Here is a 15,340-nt window from a genome sequence, read left to right as displayed (position 1 = left end):
TACCTATCGTAGACATTACAGATAAATGAAATCATACAATATATGTGTTTTTTTATGTCTGGCTTCTTTCACTTAGCGTATGTTTTCAAGATTTAGTCATGTTGTAGCATATATTGGTGCTCCATTCTTTTTGTGGCCAAATAATATTCCATTGTATGAATATACCCCCATTTGTTTCTCCATTCACCATCTAAGGACATACAGGTGTTTTCACATCTTGGTTTAAAGTGATCAATGCTGTTATGACATTCATGTACATGTTTTTTTGTGGACATATATTTTCAATTCTCTTAGGAGTGGAATTGGTAATTTAAGTGGTAACTCGACATTTAACTTTTTGAGGAACTTTTAAACTCTGTTTTCCAAAGAGGTTGCACAATTTTACATTCCCACCATCAATGTGTGAGGGTTCCAATTTCTCCATGTACTCATCAATTCTTGTTATTTTCCATTGAAAAAAATTATACCCTTTCTAGTGTGTGTGAAGTGGCATCTCCTTGGGGATTTGATTTGCATTTCCCTAATGGCTTATGATGTTGAGCATTTTTTAACACGTTCATTGGCCATTTGTATATCTTCTTTGGAGAAATGTCTATTCAAATTTGTTGCCCATTTTGAATTGTGTTATTATGTCTCAAAGACACTTCTTTGCCCTAGAGCAAGGTTTCTCAGTCCATCCTAAAGGAAATCAGTCCTGAATATTCATTGGAAGAACTGATGCTGAAATTCCAATACTTTGGCCATCTGATTCGAAGAACTGACTCATTTGAAAAGACCCTGATGCTGGGAAAGATTGAAGGTGGGAGGAGAAGGGGATGACAGAGGATGAGATGGTTAGATGGCAACTCACCAACTCAATGGACATCAGTTTGAGTAAACTCCAGGAGTTGGTGATGGACAGGGAGGCCTGGTGTGCTACAGTCCATGGGGTCACAAAGAGTTAGACACGACTGAGTGACTGAACTGAACTGAAGGTTTCTCAGCTTGGCATTATTGACAGTTAGGGGATAGATAACTGTTGTGTGGGATTTTCCTGTGAATTGCAATATGTTTAGCAGCATCTCTGGTTTCTACACATCAGATGCTAGTAGCATCCTCCAACTTCTGACCATCAAGACAGACACTGCAAAATCACCTTGGGGGTAAGGAGATGAAATCTCTCCTAATCAAGATCTGCTGCTCGGAAAGATCTTTCTGTGCATCTAAGAAACACATAGAAACATAATTCAGTTTTAGTGGAGTGGTGGAAGCCAGTCTGAGTGGGTTGAGGATGATATAAGAAAGTGGATGGACCCTGAGAGTAGGAACTGATCTTTCCAAGTCCAGTTGGTAAGTTAATTGACAAAATGAGACATAAGTATAAAAGTTACAAATAAGAATTAGCTAACATGATTAGATAAACAATAATTCAATATTACACAAAACAGTTGTAAGACTATATATGAAAGTATTAGAAGTGTGGTATATCTAGAACTACTTACAGGATTTCTGAGAAAGGGAATTTATTGTGAGCTGGTCTCTGGGGCAGAGTGTCATCCCTTGACCCTCCTGGGCATGGAGCTCAAATGTCTGTTAAGTGGCCTTTCCCTGTAGACAGCTCTCAGCTTCATTTCTCATGTTAGTCTCATCTCTTGGTAGGGATGTGGACACATCTGTCTCAGACATGGATGGTTAGAGCTGAGTTGTAGGTAGTATGTCCACAGATAACCCCTGAGGGCTTCTCAAGCTCTTCTGGTTCTTGTCCTTAAGAGTCATCTGTGGACATACTGCCTACAACTCAGCTCCAGACCCACTCAGTCTCTATCTCTTAGTTCTAATTCCTGAAAGAGGGAATCTGAGGATCTGAGAAACCGCTGAATAGGCCTGGATTGGTTCTCTTAACTGGGTGTCCTAACCCAATTCCCTAGGCTGTGGGGTGGGGCAGTTTTCAGAGAATGGATGGGATGGGGTGAGGTAGAAATAAAGAAATAGGAACCACATCATAGATCCTTAAGCCCTTCTACCACCTGTCCAGATTTCCCCCCACCCTTTTTTTCTTCTCAAAGATTTTTACCCCACTCCCTGTCCCCTAAAGGGTTTCCCAGGTGGTGCAGTGGTAAAGAATCCACTTGCCAACACAGGAGATGTAGGTTTGATCCCTGGGTTGGAAAGATCCCCTGGAGGAGAAAATGACAACCGACTCCAGTATCTTGCCTGGGAATTCCATGGACAGAGGAGCCTGGTGGGCTATAGTCAGTCGCAAAGAGTCAGACACGACTGAAGCTACTAAACAACTGCCTCCTAAAACATCTCTCACAGAAATAGCCTGACTATTGCTTGCCAGTTAAATACACAGTTACCACCATTTACCTCTTTCCTTCAGCACCTGTGGTACTGTGGTCTTGACCTCAGGTATTCTGACTTTAGAAAGGGGATGATTCTATTTAATAATATCTTGGTAGGAAGGTGTCATCTACACTGAAATGGGCCATTTTAACAAGAGAAATATATCTGTTTGGGAACAGTCTGAAACTTCTTCATCTCAATTTTCCCCCAGTGGCACAACAGTGGGGAATAAAGACCACGAGTTGTTGGGAGATAGTACATCCTTCCCACTAGTTAATAAAGTGATGCCCTGCCTTTGCAGTCTATTAATTAAGAAGGTAATCAGTGCATGCTTCAAGCTTGCTCTTTGAAACTCAAAGGCAATAAAATCAGAATACTACTCAGATTTTTCTTTTCTCATAAGGAAATGAATAACAAATTAGGGCCACAGAGATAGAGTAATCACATCTTGAATGATTTCTCCTGAGCATGCCTTTAATAACCTTTATGCGTCAGATAAGACGAACAGGCAAAGTTAATTATCTAGGAAAAGCTTCATTAAGGAGTTTTAGTCACATCAGCCCAGGGTTTCTCAGCCTTGGTACTGCTGGTATCTTGGGCCAGATAATTATTTGTTGTGGGGAGCAACCCTGGGCATACAGTATGATGCTTAGTAGCATCTCTGGTATCTAACCAGTAGATGCCAGTAGCACCCTTCCACCCAGCTTGTGACAACCAAAAATATCTCTCAGTTCAGTTCAGTTCAGTCACTCAGTCGTGTCTGACTCTGCAACCCCATGGACTGCAGCACGCCAGGCCTCCCTGTCCATCATCAACTCCCGGAATTTACTCAAACTCATGTCCATTAAGTCGGTGATGCCATCGAACCATCTCATCCTCTGCCGTCCCCTTCTCCTCCTGCCTTCAATCTTTCCCAGCATCAGGGTCTTTTCAAATGAGTCAGTTTTTCACATCAGGTGGCCATGGAGTATTGGAGTTTCAGCTTCAACGTCAGTCCCTCCAATGAACACCCAGGACTGATCTCCTTTAGGATGGACTGGTTGGATCTCCTTGCAGTCCTAGGGACTCTCAAGAGTCTTCTCCAACACCACAGTTCAAAAGCATCAATTCTTCAGTGCTCAGCTTTCTTCACAGTCCAACTCTCACATCCATACATGACTACTGGAAAAACCATAGCCTTGACTAGACAAACCTTTGTTGGAAAAGTAATGTCTCTGGTTTTTAATATGCCGTCTAGGTTGGTCATAACTTTCCTTCCAAGGAGTAAGCGTCCTTTAATCTCATGGCTGCAGTCACCATCTGCAGTGATTTTGGAGCCCCCCAAAATCAAGTCTGTCACTATTTCCACTGTTTCCCCATCTATTTGCCATGAAGTGATGGGACCAGATGCTATGATCTTAATTTTCTGAATGTTGAGCTTTAAGCCAACTTTTTTCTCCACTTTCACTTTCATGAAGAGGCTCTTTAGTTCTTCACTTTCTGCCATAACGGTGGTGTCATCTGCATATCTGAGGTTATTGATGTTTCTCCTGGCAATCTTGATTCCAGCTTGTGCTTCTTCCAGCCCAGCGTTTCTCATGATGTACTCTGCATATAAGTTAAATAAGCAGGGTGACAATATACAGCCTTGACGTACTCCTTTTCCTATTTGGAACCAGTCTGTTGTTCCATGTCCAGTTCTAACTGTTATTTCCTGAACTGCATACAGATTTCTCAAGAGGCAGGTCAGGTGGTCTAGTATTCCCATCTCTTAAAGAATTTTCCACAGTTTGTCTCTAGACATTGTTAAATATCCCTTGTGGGACAAAACCACCCTTGACTGAAAACTGAGTTAACTACATATGTTCTTTCTCACTCCTCATTCCCTGGATCTCTCCAGAGTTTGCTTGCTGTTTTAAACCCTTGGAAACAAACATACCAGGCTGTCTACATTTTCCAGGGAATCATGTGAAAAGAAATGGACTGAGTCAATATTACTTGTCTAGGTGACATGAAGGGCTCCTTGCATTTCTATATTGAAAAGTAGCAGACAAAATAAAAACAAAAACAAAAACAAAAACAAAGGAAGGAGGTCTAAAAAAGGTATTTATTTAAGGCACTCAGCTAAGCACTTTACTTATATTTTTTTCTCTACAAAGCCTTCAGGGATGTAATTAGCTTTACTTTATTGGTGAGGAAACTGAGGCTGAAAGATGTTAGGTCATTTGCTGAAGAACACCAGTTTGTAATTTAGCAGTGAATCTAGAAGTCTGATGGCAAACTTTGTGCATTTATATACATTGCCTTAGTACAGGCACTTACAGTGCTAGACAACTAATAAACAGTGACCAAATTTTAACTTTCAAAAAATACTTTATTATGGAAAATTTCAAACATGCAAAATTAGACAAAGCAGTCCCTTCCCATTTGTCCTGTTCGTGTACTTCTCATCGAGCTTCAAGAATGATCGAATGAGAACCTACTGTATAGCAATGGTGGTATTATTTGTGCTAGGGACTGCCATGGTTTAATGCTAATAGTTTTTAGTTCTTTTTAGTTTAGTTTAGCTAATTCTTTTTAGTTCTTATGGTTGAATGGTGTGGTGAGGTTAAGACTATTTTGCAGAAATAAAGGATTATTTTTCTTTGAAAGTGTTTATCCCATGCTTGCTTACTTGCTTACTCAAGAGAATTTCTTCTTACAGCAAGGATGGGCTTCTGTGTATATAGTTCTCTCAAGCACCATTAGTGAGTCATTCGATATAACCTCTCTTCTGGCACTTAAACAGATTAGGTTTAAAATGATTGCTTTTAGACATAAGGAAGGTTTGTACATAGCCAGCTTCTTGGGACACATACACTAGTGGGGCTTATTTCTTTCAATGCAAACAAAATAGAGTCTTGGAAAAAAGAAGGCTTAAACTGTTTGGGAGTCAAAACCCATGTCTTAGTTAAGTCTCTCACCATATCTGTTTCACCATAGTGGTTCTCAACTTTAATTTTTTGGTTTTGTATCTTTAAAAGTTCTGATACTGTGTCACAGGCCAAGTAGGCCAGAATATCTAGGGAGTGGGAATACAGCCTCGGGGTTTGAAAACCTCCCTCCCCAGGTCTGCTGATAACTCTGATGTATAGCCAAGGCTGAGAACCTTGTGGAGTGAAGCAGAGATGGTGAGAAACTTTATTAAGACATGAATTTATACCCCCTAAAGTGTTCAGTTCATTTCAGTTCAGTTGCTCAGTCGTGTCCGACTCTTTGTGACCCCATGAGTCACAGCACGCCAGGCCTCCCTGTCCATCACCAATGCCCGGAGTTCACTCAGACTCGCATCCATCGAGTCAGTGATGCCATCCAGCCATCTCATCCTCTGTCGTCCCCTTCTCCTCCTGCCCCCAATCCCTCCCAGCATCAGAGTCTTTTCCAATGAGTCAACTCTTTGCATGAGGTGGCCAAAGTACTGGAGTTTCAGCTTTAGCATCATTCCTTCCAAAGAAATCCCAGGGCTGATCTCCTTCAGAATGGACTGGTTGGATCTCCTTGCAGTCCAAGGGACTCTCAAGAGTCTTCTCCAACACCACAGTTCAAAAGCATCAATTCTTCAGTGCTCAGCTTTCTTCACAGTCCAACTCTCACATCCATACATGACTCCTGGAAAAACCATAGCCTTGACTAGACAGACCTTAGTCGGCAAAGTAATGTCTCTGCTTTTGAACATGCTATCTAGGTTGGTCATAACTTTCCTTCCAAGGAGCAAGTGTCTGTTAATTTCATAGCTGCAATCACCATCTGCAGTGATTTTGGAGCCCAAAAAAATAAAGTCTGACACTGTTTCCACTGTTTCCCCATCTATTTCCCATGAAGTGATGGGACCAGATGCCATGATCTTAGTTTTCTGAATGTTGAGCTTTAAGCCAACTTTTTCACTCTCCACTTTCACTTTCATCAAGAGGCTTTTTAGTTCCTCTTCACTGTCTGTCATAAGGGTGGTGTCATCTGCATGTCTGAGGTTATTGATATTTCTCCTGGCAATCTTGATTCCAGCTTGTGTTTCTTCCAGTCCAGTGTTAGGCTGTCTGTTTTCAAGAATAAGATACTTGGTATATTGATACATGGGGGCCTTTGGAATGATCAGCTTTCACCAGCACCACCTGAGATTATTCAGAGATTAACATTTCACTCACAGAAGATAACCTGGGGTGGGGGGGTCCACTTCTGCTTGTATGATGGAGGAAGAGCCCATCTGATGCCACTTTTTTGAAGATTTATTAGAAGACGTGAAGACACCAAATTGAAGGAGTGTTTCAAGATGACCTCCTCCACTGGCACCTACTGAATGAGTCCAATAGGAGATTTATAGGGGCCTAATAAAAGGTTTTATCTAGCTAGGTTGTACCATTTAATGTCAAACTAAATGCAAAGCTTTCAACCAGAAAGCTAGCCAAAGAGAGCGAACCAAGCAGAGCATGGGAAATGAGCTACAGACGAAGCACGTGGTGAGGAGGGGCTTTGAAGTCCAGCAGACCTGAGTCTGAAACTCCACTCTAATCATTGATTCTTTCCTGCAAACCTGGTATAGTGCCTATGCCTGACACAGAGTACAGTTTCATAAATTACTAAGTATTAAAATTACAGGCAATGTATTATTCCAATATCTGGAGATGAGATACCAGGTCCAGCTCATGCTAAGGAAAGTGTGATAGGCAGAATGATGTACCCTCCCCCTCAGGATGGCCACATCCTAATTCCCAGAACCTGGGAAATGTGTCACTTTTCATGGCAAAAGGGATTTTACAGATGTAATTAGGTTAAAGGTCTTGTGAAGGGAATAAGTATCCTGCATTACCTACGTGGACCCAGTGTCATCACAAGGGTCTTTTTAAAAAAATATATATGTGTATTTATTAATTTGGCTGTGTTGGGTCTTAGTTGTGGCACGTGGATCTTCCTTGTGGCCTGCGGGCTCTTCCTTGGGGTGCATGGGTTTCTCTCTAGTTGTGGTGCTCGGGCTCCAAATGGCGAGCGCTCAGTAGTTGTGGTATGCGGGCTTAGTTGCCTCGAGGCATGTAGAATCCTGTTTCTCTGCGTCCCCTGCAATGGCAGGTGGATTCTCAACCACTGGACTGCCAGGGAAGTCCCACAGGGGTCTTTTCAAGGGAAAAAGGCAGGCAGGAGAGTTAAGGGATGTGACTACTGAAGCAGAGGCTGGAGGGGTGCAACTGCTGTTTTTGAGATGGAAGGAAGAGGGGTGTGAGCCAAGTAATGCTGGCAGTTCTAGAAGCTGGAAAAAGCCACCTCTGGAGGCTCCAGGAGAAAGGCAGTCTTGCTGATATATTGACTTTAGCCCACTAAGTATAGGCACTTTAAATCACCTATGGCAATTTTAAGAACTTTAAGATGATAAATTTGTGGTGTTTTAAGCCGCTGTATTTGTGGTAAATTGTTATAACAGCAATAGGAAACTAATACCTTAGGTTAAACCAAATCTCTCTTTGAGCATTCAAAGATTGCACAGAGTTCGCAAGATGAAAATTTCACTTTAGAGTCCAAGCTATTCAAAAATGAATTAGTTTAAAGTCCAAGGAGTGTAATAATAGTTTACTTGTGAATGAATTTATCCATCTTGACATCAGATGGTCTTGATGCCTCCCTTGCCAGTCAAGCACATTTATAGCACATCAGGCCTTCTGGATCCTGCAGGATCCTGCAGTATTTGCTGCAGTACTGGGAAACTATGCCTGGTGAGAAAGCAAGAAGGAAGAACACTGGTAATGGCAGATCAATAACCAAGAAAGGTACCTCTTGGGGATTATCAGAAGAAGTGTTGATTTGGAGGACAAATAGTGTCATATTCTGGAGGACAACTCAATAAAGTAACCCCAAAAATGTATATAAAACCTTAAAAATGCACGTCCTCTGACTCAGCAATTCAACTTGTAGGAAAATTTAGCCTAGAGGAAAAAGGCTGGATTAGTATGCATATCATTCATCTGCTTAAAAAATGCTTTCGTGGTTCCCATAATTGCTTATAGAATAACACTTGGGGAGACCCAAGGGAGACAGCAGTACATCCATATACAGTGGATAATTAAGAATGGCAGGGGTTTGTACTGGCTAGCTTCGTCTACACGTGAACCTGGATAGATTAACCTTGAAGGTCCCCAAGCCACCTTTGCTACATTTGATCTCTTTTCCTGAAAAATCACTGAAACAGTGATTAACTAACAGTTCCCATGTTAAATTGGTGCCTGCCCTTGAGCATGTATTATAAACTATCATCCAGTTTTGTGCCTTAAATTAAAAAAAAATTTTATATAAACTGTGTAATTGAGCCATTAAGCATTGAAAATTACCTATATTCTTACCCGCTGACATTCAGATAATATATTTGGCATGCAAAAAGCTGTGATTCCAAATTATGCTCAAATCCAAGTGAGGAATCTTTATTCATTTTTTTCTGCTGTATTATCTGTTTTGGCCATATGTCTGGACCCAAGCCCCGTCAAGGAGGGACCAAAATTTACATAACATTCTCAAGTATGATGGTGGCTGCATTTGGAGTTTTGATTAAACTGCTCTACATGCGTGATTATTACTTGTAAACAGATGATTAGATATTAATTAGACAATAAGTGATTATAAAGCACTTGGAAAATAAAAGTGTTTATAAATACCACCAAGTAATAGCAACAATAATTCTTTACTGACTACACAGCTGCTAATGTCAATAAGAATGATTTATTCTAGTTAAGGGCAACTTTAATTTATGCACAAAAGCTGCTATCATATCTGTTTTGCTAGAGCAAAACAAAACATATCATATTTACAACTGATTTTACATCAGCATTTAGATAAATACATCTCATTTTGATAAAAACAACTTCTCTCTTTTAGGATCTTCTCAAACATAGGCACAACCATTACAGTCTGGTGTCCATGAATGCTAAGAACTGGTGCTCCTTCCTGCTCATCTCTCTGACTTATGTCAAATATTTATTTCTTTATAATATAAGATGATAGGTGACATTTTGTGAATGGCATTTTCATTCATGCAGTAGGTTTCTCATGTTGAGTCTGTGCAGTTGCTCCCTAGCCCCTTAAAACTCTGCATAACAGACTCAATAAATTCTGGTCAAATGAATGGGATAATTCTTTTCTGGTTATTCTAGAAGCTGGAAAAAGAAGAAAATCCATGTCAAGAATAAAATAAAGCACTTTCTAGCTTCTTGAGTTTGTTTTTCAAACAAAAAGTTTTTTGCTTTTTCTGTCCCATCATTATTTTTTCCCCTAATGGCCTGTATCAACCTCCTTCTTGACCCACCGGTGAATTGGGCAATGCGTCTGTAAACTAGAGCCCCTACAATGAGTCCAGGTCTGGGGTTTCAGAGTTAGGAAATGAACTGAATGAATACAAGTGAAGAGTGCTTCATGTTACATGGATTCAATATTAAAGAGGTGGAGAGGTTATTTGGGGTGACGAGATATGCACAAGTTAACTCAGCGACCTTGTTAACAAATCTAAGTAAGGCAGTGTAGTCTGGTAGAAAAGAGCTGAACTTTGCTTCAGGAGGACCTGGACTCAAGTATACTTCTGCCACTTACTCTATGACCTTGCTCAAGTTACTTAACCTCTCTGAATCTGTTTGCTCATTTGAAAATTTTCAGTATTAAAACTTGTCAGTCCTAGATGATAGAATCCACTGTGTAGAAGAAACAAGTGAGGGGTGAAAGGCTTTACCCAAAACTTTTATCACCACAGTTTCCCTGGAGTGAGTGAAAAGGAGTAAATCCTGAGTTTCATTACTTAGACGGTGAACTTTTTTTTTTTTCCTGGGCTACATCAGATTTTAGGTCCAAACTGTCAGCTACATGTAGAAAATTGGGAAACTGATTCAATATAGAGCCATGAAAGTCAAAACATTCCATAGATGGTCACAGTGGCTTCCAGGAAACCTTAAGTTCCATGAACTTGTTCTTTCCATGTCCTTTCCTTGTAGTCATATACCTTATCAGAGGCAAATCTGAGAAGATGAAGAAAATGAAGGGTAAAGGAAAAGAGGAAGAAATAGTGAACTCAGGAGTGCTGGTAAGCGGGGGGAGGATTTGGAATGAAGGAAGTTTTCACATATGGCCTTCTTGATAAATATCAAGATCACTATAGGGAATTCCCTGGTGGTTCAGTGGTTAGGACTTGGCACTTTCACTGCTGAGGGCCCGGTTTTAATCCCTGGTCTAAGAACTAAGATCCTGAAAGCCTTGAGGCACATCTCCCATCCCTACCCCCTCACCCTGAAAGGCAGTATAATGTATATAGGTACATACAAACTTTTAAGATTTTCAGTATAGTTGACATAACATTTGTGTACAATGGATATAAAATTTATAGGAGCATGACTGGATTAAAGATGGAGGAAAAGGGAAAGATATTCTTAAAGAAGAACAAGCATAAATGTAATGCCTGGTTTTTAAAAAATAGGCATACGTTGTTAAGACTCATTTTTATCCACATGTGACGAGGATATGAAAGGTATTTGCCATAAGAAATACATCATGTTAGAACTTTATGATGGGACTCTGAAATGGTATTAGTTGTAGATCCCCTAGAAGCAGACCCTGAGACAAGAATTCAAGTTCAAGTAGTTAAATGGGGAGGTGAATCTGGGCAACACCCACAGGAGTGTGGGCAAGGGAGCCAAGGAAAGGAAGACAACCAGTACAATTTGCGGCCTATGTCAAGCAGCTACCACCGTGGGAAGTTGAACTTAATCCCCCTGGGGAACTCTGGCAGTCAGTGTAGAACAGTGTAGACTCAGTTATCCCACTTGAGGACTGAGTGTGTGGGTGCGTGCTTACTCAGTCGTGTCCGACTCTTTGCGACCCCATGGACTGTAGCCCGCCAGGCTCCTCTGTCCGCGGGATTTCCCAGGCAAGAATACAGGAGTGGGTTGCCATTTCCTCCTCCAGGGGATCTTCGCAGTAGGGTGTTTATACACTGAGTCCTCTCAGTCATTGGCTGAGAGCTCTTGGGGGTGTGGGTGGTTCCTTTTCTGGCCCTTCAGCCTCGCCGAAAGGTTACATTCGGGGAGGCTGAGGGCGGGGCTTTCGGCGGCTAGATAAATCCCTCAGCAGAGATGCAGGTGCTGGCTGCCCATTGACAACAAAGGGAAGTCCTGAGGCATCAGGCAATGCTCGGACAGTTTCTGGTCCAAACAGATTATTTTAGTTTTTCCCTGCAGATCTTTGGGAAGAGTATTTCCAGCAATGCGATGTTGAAGTGAAGAGCGCTTGCGGGAAGAATGATGTCATACTTAGGTCTCTTCCTAGCTGAAGCAAAGGTCCTATGACTCGGTTTCCTCACCTGATCAGCTGTTGAGGGGGTTACAAGTAGCCCACGCTAAGTACCTAGCATAGTGCTAAGAGCCTAAGAGGCGTTTGATAAATGGTAGCTGGAAAAGATGGTGGTGCTCGGGAGGGGCAGCGCTAATCTAACAAGTTCTCATGAAGATGCAAGATGCAAGGTTGCAAGATGCAAGAGCCCAGTCCCCGAAAGTTCCCTGGGGATTTTCTGAACACCCTGCCTCCAACACACTCCCTTTGCTTCGGCTAACTGCTGATAGGACTCCCCAGCATCGCTCTTGACTTTTAACTTTGTTTCCTTTCACCGACTCCCTGCACCTTTCTGTTTGTTCGTGTGCTAACCTCTGCGTGCCCCGTATCCGGCTCTTGATCCCTTTTGGGAGAAAGGGTAATAATGTTCATTACCCCCGCAACTATCGGGGTAATAGCTGCTCATTTTAAAATACTTGTTATAGGCAGGAAAATGTAAAACAGAAGCCCCAAACCCCCATAATTCCATTTTAACATCGTGATCTATTTCCCTCCAGTGCTTTATCCTAGGATGTATTAATACATATCGCAAAATTGGGGTTATTTCCAGAATCATATGTTGTGGCCTGATTTTCTCACCTGACACAATCTTTACACTTCCCCCTAGCATTAGTTTTTCTTCAAAACATGATTCTTAATGCATGTATAATAACATATGTATGTATTTCATTTTTAACTTTTTCCTATTGCTGTAAATTGTATCACTTTTTTTTTGCCTTTTGTAAATAAGTCAGCATTAACATCTTTGAAACTATTTATGAGCTTCTGATTATTTCTTTGGGGATAAATTATCAAGGGAAAGTTCTGGGGCCAGCCAAAGGGTATGAACTCTCTGAAGTATGTAGCATGTACTGACCAATGTCGTCCACGGAGTTTTATTTTTTTAAACAGTGTTAACATTGTGTATAGATTTGTGTAACTGTTATTATAATCAGGATACAGAACAATTCCATAACCCCAGTAACCTCCCTCCTGCTATCCCTTTATAGACATCCTCCCATATATCCCCTAGAGCAATGGTCCCCAACCTTTTTGGCACCAGGGACCAGGTTCATGGAAGACAATTTTTCCATGGACCAGGGTGGTAGGAATGGTTTTGGAGTGATTCAAGCAAATCACATTTATTTTGTACTTTATTACATCAGCTCCATCTCACATCATCAGGCATCAGATCCCACAGGATGGGGACCCCTGCCCCAGAGGATTATGAAATACTTAATTCCATATTATATAATTAACTGGTCATTCTTAATCATCCTAATAGCATCACAAAGCCCCGTTACAATAACCCATTCAGGTATTATTAAGAAGTTCTTGAATCAGGTTGCAATAGCAGCCAAGACTGACCCCCAGAGTGGGTGAATCTGGTAAAGGCCCCTCTCAGACCAGTGCCTGAAAGAGTTTATTTCTCTTTAGATCTGTGAGTTTCAACTACTGGGCTGTGGAAAGAGGAGCATGAGGAGCCAAGACAGGCTGGGATAGGATTAGTGGGAATGGAGTTAGTTATAGAGCTGACCATTGCAGCAGGTAGAGGTCCAATTTTGAGGTTCAAGGACTTGGGCTGATAATGTGTCAGGTTCGACTTGGATCTAGAGCACATAGTGGCACCATTAGCTAAAAGTCTGACTTGGGTGACACAGTGAAGACATCTCAAGCAGAAGCAGCATCTTGTTTTGATGTGGCAGGGGAGAATGAAGAGGGGAAGAAGAGGGTACCTGCCCACTCTGACAACAGAAAAGGTGGAGGATAAACACACAGTCTAGGCTCTGGGGCAAGAGGGGTTCACAGGGACTCCACTAGTCATCAAGACTCTGCTAAATGGGCACAGGTGAGCCTCCCACTCTGAAGGGGGAATTAGAGGACCAATTACGAACCAAGCTGGGAGCTCAGTGGCCTGGAGCACAGTGAAGGTTTGGGGGCTAGGTGATTTCCAGTGGATCTTGTGGCTTTAGGCAGTGGTTCTTAAACTTTAGGGTGTGGCAGAATGCCTCCAAAACCCAGAGGTTTCATTAAAACTCAGATTCCTGGCCTCTACCACCTGAGTTTCTGACTCAGTAGGTCTGGGGTGGGGACAGAGAATTTCTGACAAGTTCCCAGGGCTGCAGCACTGCTCTTTGGGAGAGCCACTACTGTGAGGGAATGAAAGTATTAAGACTGGATGGACAATCTCCTTCCCATATCACCTAGTACAGGTGGGAAAGAGACTCTTAATGTATTACAGGGGTTGGCTCTTTCAAGTAAAATGGGTTGGGAGAGCCAAACTTGCAGCTTGAGGTATTTTGTTCTGCTAGGAGATCCAACCAATCCATCCTAAAGGAGATCAGTCCTGGGTGTTCATTGGAAGGACTGATGCTAAAGCTGAAACTCCAGTACTTTGGCCACCTCATGCGAAGAGTTGACTCATTGGAAAAGACTCTGATGCTGGGAGGGATTGGGGGCAGGAGGAGAAGGGGACGACAGAGGATGAGATGGCTGGATGGCATCTCCGACTGGATGGTCATGAGTTTGAGTGAACTCCGGGAGTTGGTGATGGACAGGGAGGCCTGGTGTGTTGCGATTCATGGGGTCAAAAAGAGTCGGACACGACTGAGCAACTGAACTAAACTGAACTGAGGTGGGCAGATAAGGTAGGAATGCCCTTTTTCTAAAATATAAATTTATTTATTTTAACTGGAGGTTAATTACTTTACAATATTGATAATTCCAATTATCACCGGAATTCCTGCATCACTGAAGTTCTCTTAAGTCTAGCAATGCCAAGTGATGTCACTCTGATTTGAAGTTGCAGGATCTATAACTACCAAACTATAAATATCTCCTGCAGAATCCATTTTGTTTTTCTTGTAAGGCTTGCTCTCTTTGCTAATTTGAAGAGTGATTAAAAACATAATAATAATGCCACGTTACATGACTATAGAACATTCTAATTCACAAAGTGCTTTCACGTGATATCTTATTTGCTCTCCCCAATTCTATGAAGGAGGCAGGGCAGGTGTTCTTATCCCATCCTTTGGACTACTGGTTCTCTAGGTATGGCCCCTGAACCTGCAGCATCAGCATCACCTAGGATCTTGTTAGAAATGCAAATTTTGGTCCCAGCCAGACCTACTGAACCAGGTCTTGAGGGACCAATAATTTACATTTCCAACAAATTCTCAGGTGATGCTGAAGTTGGTGCTGCTGGTCCTTGACCATACTTGGATGAAAACCACTACTATAGATTAAAATGAAAGATTTAGAAGCCCAAGGATTTCTACCTAGATATTTTTCCTACCAGTACACTTGCTGCCTCCTTCCACCTTCTCACCCCTGCATCCTTCCAATCCCAGTTTCCCTGCTTGTGAGTTTGAGGCCCTGAACAATTACTCTAAATTTCAGTTTTGTCACCAGTAAAATGGGGATAATAATAAGATCGACCTCTTTGGGTTGTTATGAAGATTAAACAAGATCTAGGTAAAGTACCTAGCACTGTGCTTGTGCTTAATAAATGCTAACAGTTACCAAGGTTTTTCCCCCCCCCTACCCTATGGGCTTGTGGGATTTTTATCTCCCAGACCAGGGATTGAACCCCGGCCCTTGTCAGTGAGAGCAAGGAGTCCTAACCACTGGACCACAAGCAAATTCCAACATCATGATCTTTATTAATGTTATT

The 15,340-nt window shown here is 41.8% G+C and overlaps 1 protein-coding gene across 1 annotated transcript in view; it reads left to right on the top strand.

Annotated features, from left to right (window-relative positions):
• The window catches only part of PCYT1B (phosphate cytidylyltransferase 1B, choline), a 143,608-nt gene that overhangs the window by 9,710 nt on the left and 118,558 nt on the right, over positions 1 to 15,340 (top strand). The window lies entirely within an intron of this gene.

This window comes from Ovis canadensis, chromosome X (genome assembly GCF_042477335.2).
Source record: "Ovis canadensis isolate MfBH-ARS-UI-01 breed Bighorn chromosome X, ARS-UI_OviCan_v2, whole genome shotgun sequence".
In the NCBI taxonomy this organism is placed as follows: domain Eukaryota; kingdom Metazoa; phylum Chordata; class Mammalia; order Artiodactyla; family Bovidae; genus Ovis; species Ovis canadensis.
The sequence above is the reverse complement of the archived record's forward strand: the minus strand, read 5'-3'. Positions and strand labels throughout refer to the sequence as shown.